Here is a 6,000-nt window from a genome sequence, read left to right as displayed (position 1 = left end):
AGGAAGGAAGGGGAAGTCGATGAATTGAAAAGACTTTAATACACACCTAATTTTTTTTAAAGCATACATGGGTGCATCATAATGAAGTTGCTAGGGGCTGGGGATGTGGCTCAAGCGGTAGCGCGCTCGCCTGGCATGCGTGCGGCCAGCACCACATACCAACAAAGATGTTGTGTCTGCCGAGAACTAGAAAATAATAAATATTTTAAAAATTCTAAAAAAAAAAAAATGAAGTTGCTAGAAACCATTGATAAAGGGAATATCTTTTTTTCCACATTTTTTATTGATACATTATGTTGTGCACAGTGGTGCATATCTAATTTTTAAAAAGGGAGCCAGGGGTGGTGTGCCCCGACACGGGACACCCCAGCTGGACACTGACCCTGCCTCCGGCTGCCCTGGAGAACACTGAGCTTCCCGGTGTTCTGGGGGGACCGGGGCACCAAAGGCAACACCTGCTACTGCTATCACTTGCCCGATTGTCCTCAAGACTCTGCCAGCTCCTAGCTGGGGACCTCAAATAGTACAGTCGAATTTTTCTACAGTGATTTAAAGGTTTGACCTCTGCACTATCCAGTTGGGAATCCACCAGCCATGGGTGACTCTGGAACATTAGAAAAGTGTCTCGCACCACTGAGGCATTTGAATTTAATTTTATTTAAATGCATTTCATTTTACTTTAATTAGCTTAATAGCCACATGGGCCCCGTGACTGCTCTATTGGTCAGCACCCATCTAGATGAAATAAATGCAAAGTCAACAGTTTCTCCTAAGTATCTCCCCTGCCACTGAGACTTTCTAAATCCTACAAAATAATGGTGTTTCTTGAGATGTTAGCTTTCGACATATCCCGACACAAATTTTAAACCTTGTTTTGGAGGAGGGAGGTAAAGAAGTTCTAGTGTTCTATAGCACATCAAACTAAATACCATCTACAACAAAAATAATTGTACATTTTAAATAACTAGAGTAGAAGAGTTAGAAGAATTCCCCACACAGCCATTCTACTGGATTAATTATCCTGATTTAATCATTACCCACTGTATACATGTATTAAATTATAATACCCTGTATCATAAATATTATGTCAGTTAAAATGTTTTAAATTTTAAAATCATGTTTGGGGACGAAATTGGAAAGAAAACTTTCAACTCATGAACAATTGGTAAGCCCATGAACTGCCGGATCTAGGACATAAATAATTTCTAGAGCTTCTTTAGGGCAGAGAGAGGACAAAGGAATAAAGGATAATAGCTGGGCCTGGCGGCCTACCTCTCTGATCTCAGCTACTCAGGAGGCTGAGGAAGGAGGATCCCAAGTTCCAGGTCAGCCTCAGCAACTTGTCTGTCTCAAAACACAAAATAAAAAGGGCTGGAGATGCAATTCAAGTAGAACACTCTGCCCAAGAAAGAAAGAGGAAGGGAGGGAGGGAGAAAAGGAGGGGAGGGGAGGGGAATAATAAAAGAGCCATTTCTGTGATTTTTCTGGCCATCAATATGCAAACGAACAACCCCTTGAGGTGCCCAAATGCACTCACTGATCTGCCTTTTGGCCCTGCAGCTGCCCCTTTCTGTTCTGGGACCCTCTGTCCTTCCCCAGGTCAAGTCAGCTCAGCGCTTTCTGCATTTCAAAGATCCAAACTTCCCCCTCCATCCAGAACTCCCGCACCACCAGATCCACCCACCAAGAGAAGTCTGCCCTTGGTTTCCAAGTGACAAGCTCATCCCAGGGCCACATCCTTCTCCCAAATCGGTGCCTGTGTTATCATGCATGGCAAAGGGACTGTATCATGCATGGCAATGGGACTGGCATCGTCAGGCTAGGGATCTTGAGTGGGAAAGATTGGCCTGAAGCACCCAGATGGGCCCAGTGGAATCACAAGGGGCTTCATAAGCAGAAGAGGGAGCAGAGGGGTTGGAGTCAGAGGAGAAGAGGCAGAGGCTGGAGCCATGGTCGGAAAAAGCAAAAAAGCAATCCTCTCCTGGAGACTTCAGAAGGAATCAGCCAGAAGAGACCCCTGTCAGACCTCCCATCTCCAGAAGCACAAGATAGATTTGTGTCATTTCAAGTCACTAAGTTTATGGTGGTTTGTTAGTTTGTATGTGTGTGTGTTTGTGTTGTTGTTGTTGTTGTTGTTGTTTTGTATCATTATTAAAACCCTCAATTCTGTGTAGAAAGCAAGATCCATTAATACCAACATGAAAAGAGCAAAACCTTTTGAATGTCACGATGAAGGAGAAAATGCTGAGCCATCACAATGAAACTCTCTCTTGTTTTGCAGGGTTGTCTCCCCTCACCTCCCCGCAACACAGTGGATCATTTTCAAATAAAGAAATAGGATCATGTGGCCACACAAGATCATTTTCCATTTTTTAAAGAAAACCCTGACTCAGTGATTACCAAACAGAATTACAATTACAATTGGTAGCGTTTGTGACTTCTAGCACCATTTCCCATGTTGGGGGTAAAAACCTCTTTCTCTACACTCTTACTTGCTATGCCTGGGGGTCTGTGAATAAAACCAACAAGGATCCATTAACAGGAGGAAAAGGCAAACAATATTGATGTGTGTGTGTGTACCCAGAAAGGAAGGAAAACTCAAATAAGCAATTAGACTTGGGTGTTTGCATGCTTTTTAAACAAAGGAAAGAAGATTTTCTCTTTAAGCAGAAGAATGATGAATTGTGGGGAAATGACTAGGAAATATAAGGGGGGGGTGTTAATGGAAGATGAAGATATCTCAGTAAGATTCGCTTGTGCAAACACCTCCTGGTGTTGACTCCCTGTCTTTGATGATGAGACATTTTTCTCTCAGGTCCAGAGAGGGGGAAAGATACCTGTTACGTGGAAACCAGCAAAGCTAGTCTTCTGACGATGGACCTGCAGAACTAGACTTTTCTACTTGCCTGCATTGAAACAGTGTGAATCGGTTTGTCCAAAGGTCTCTGGAATCAAGATGCAGAACAGAAAAGAAGTCCTTCCCTGGCTGTTGCTGATGAGGCCGGGGAGGCTTCCGGCCTCAGTGGTCAGGGCTGCTGGCTGTCTCCCCGCATCCTGAGTGGCGTGGAGGTTGGGGTGTTAAACTGAAATACTCTCTCTGTGTGGAGCCTGCAGAGGGCAAGGAGATCCCGGCAATGCGGACCCTGCAGCTCCCCCTCCTGGGACACAGACCAGGGGAGAGAAGGTGAAACAGTGAAATCAGAAGTTTGGGTGGAGACCACGGTGAAGGGGCATGAGCTTGGTCTTCATGCAGATGCAGAACACTCCTGCATCTGAGAGGGTCCCCCATCCTCCCAGCTCTCAGGTGCTGGGTGCCAGGGGAGATCTGGCAGGGATTGTGTTACTGCTTCCATAAAAGTGTTGGAGCCCACTGCGATTGGGGTGAACGGAAAAATTACCTGGGTACAGCCTCTCCTAAAGGTACCCACCGGGTTTCCCTCTAGAGAAGGGGCTTAGGGGGTTTGAGCTGGGTCCGCTGAGCGCTGGATGCTTCCTTCGTGTGAATTGAGACCTCAGTAAAGGAAGTTAATACAAAGGACAAGTTCTAAGCGGAGTTGTCAGGATCAAATCCATGACTGTGACAAGTGGCGGTTTTGTCTTTAACAGACTCAGGGCAAAAGTGGCTGTATTTATTTCATTGGCCAGACGCATATGTTTCCTGCTTTCCTCCAAGAAAACCAGGTGAAAGCCAGCCCCCACCTCCACGCACTCACCTGAGCTGACCCAGAATGATGATTGATTTTCCTCTTGTCCCAAGCTAATGCACCTGGGAGGAGCGGGGAGCCCCAGTTCTACTGGTTAATTGTGAAGGGGAACCTGGAGTTATTGGAGGAGCTGGGAAAGTATGTGTAGATAGGTTCCTCTTCTTAGGCTCACAGCCGAGGTGGGTAGAATGGGGTTATTATCAGGTCCTGACCTTGGAAACTTCAAGGTCAAGATCAATGTGGTGCTGATAGTGAAAGGAAAGTGACCACAACACTCGGAGTGACCAAAAGATCTTTATTGCAGCAGTGCAACAAAGAGAAAAGAAGGAAGGAAAGAGAGAGAGAGAAAGAGAGAGAGAGAGACAGAGAAGAGAAGAGAAGAGATGAACAGGGAGAGAGCAAGAGCAAGAGAGAGACAGAGAGTGCACGCAAGAAAGATAAAGAGCAAGAGAGAGAGAGAGCAAGAGAGAAAGAGCAAGAGAAAGAGAGCAAGAGAGAGGGGGGCCTGGCAGGAGAGAGTTTTTATAGCCCAAATCTAATGGGGCCTCTGGGTCTGCAAGCTGCCTTGTTGGCCCAAGGGGGGTTGAGTGCTCAGCCTTGAGCGGGACTTGACACAAACAGGTGATAAAGGACCAGATAGAGGGGGGTTTGAGTGCATGGGCTATCTTGCAGCCAACATCTGTTCAGCCTGCCCTGCAGACAACACAGTTCAGCCTGCTCTGCACCCAACATTCCTCCCTTTTTGTTTTTCTAAGTGACATGGGGGACGGCGTAAAGTCCTCTGACTTCTTCCTGCTTAATGGTGGACGGCGTCAGACCTAGAAGGGGAAGTGGAGGAATGTTCGGGGGACAGGTCTGAGAACACCAGGGCAGCCAGAAATAACACTCAGTGGCTACAGACAACTACCATGGTAGGGGTAAAGTCCATAAAAGTTTCTTGAAGCCACAAGTCCTCGATGGCATCAAAGTAGTCCTGGATGGAGGAGATTCTTGGTATCAGCCACTGGTCCTGTAGCAGGGACTCTAGGAAGTATTGGAGGTGGCTTGGTTGAATCCAGTAATGTTCAGGGTGACAGCCTGATTGCAGCCAGTGGAAGGGCAATCGCCTTGACCCATAAACTGGGAGTGGGTGGTGTCATCCTGGTGCCATGTCGCTTGGATGTAGAAGCAATATCTGTGGTTTGAGATAAAAACTTGAGAGAGAATAATGCTTAGTAAAAGAAGAAGAGGGTTTTAGATGGGCACAGAGTCTCTGGAGCCAGAGGAGTTGGTCTCCATCTTGGGCACCAGGGCTGGTAGTCTTAAAGAAGTAGTTGATTGACTGACTTGTGAGTGAATTTGTGTATCTGATCTTGCAGGAACTTCTGTAGGCAATTTAATAGACATGGTCCTATTAGGAGAAACATAGAGAGGACTAATAGGGGTCCTGTGAGGGGGAGGAGCCAAGGCCATACTTGACTGAACATTCCCCATGGAGCCTGTTGGCTAGTTGCTGTCTCCTCTTTTCTAGCTGTTCTTGTCCTTCATTACTCCCAGGAATGACTGTGTTTGGCTTAACTGGTTTTGGTAGGTGTTTAAGATCAAGTTGGTCAAAATTGACTTTGTTTCTATCTATTGTTAAGAGTCAGCCGAGTCCCCATAGGGGTCGCTCGTGGGGGAACTTGAGAGCAGCTTCTCAGTTCTGCTAGTGCTTTTGCGCTAGGATGGGTCCAGGTCTTGCTTGACCATGTGGCTTCCCTTGGAAGCATCAGGGATGTCTCCTGTCTCCAATGACCCTCCTATTCACAACAAATGCACTGATTGGCTTTCCATTCTCCAGTGGTCTCATTAATCTCCCTGATCAGGAGGTTAAGTGGCCCAGAGTTGCAAAGCTCTTTAGAGAAGTTCCCTGTTCCCTGGATTCAGACTGGACTGACTCAGAGGGCCAGAGCCAAATATTGGTTTTCTTGGCCATTTTAATTTAACTTTAAATCTTGATTATAAACATCCAGCAAAGTCAGTTTCACCCTAAATTAAGAGTATTGGGCTTTAGCTGAAGTCTGGCCTACTTTGGAGTCATTCTGACATGTAGTAAGATGGGAGGCATAGCCTTATCTCAGGTAAGCCAGGGCTCTTTAAATCTTAGGTAAAGTGTTCTAGTATTGAAGCTGATCTTTTTTTTTAAAATATTATTTTATAAAGTTTACATATATGTTGTTGCTTGATGTCACATGAATACTAGGTAACACAGTATATTACATTTAAATTTTACCCAGTGTATAGAACTTTATATTAATCTTATTGATAACAGGTCCAG

This window comes from Urocitellus parryii, chromosome 15, assembly GCF_045843805.1.
Source record: "Urocitellus parryii isolate mUroPar1 chromosome 15, mUroPar1.hap1, whole genome shotgun sequence".
Classification (NCBI taxonomy): Eukaryota; Metazoa; Chordata; class Mammalia; order Rodentia; family Sciuridae; genus Urocitellus; species Urocitellus parryii.
Note: the sequence above shows the minus strand (reverse complement) of the source record.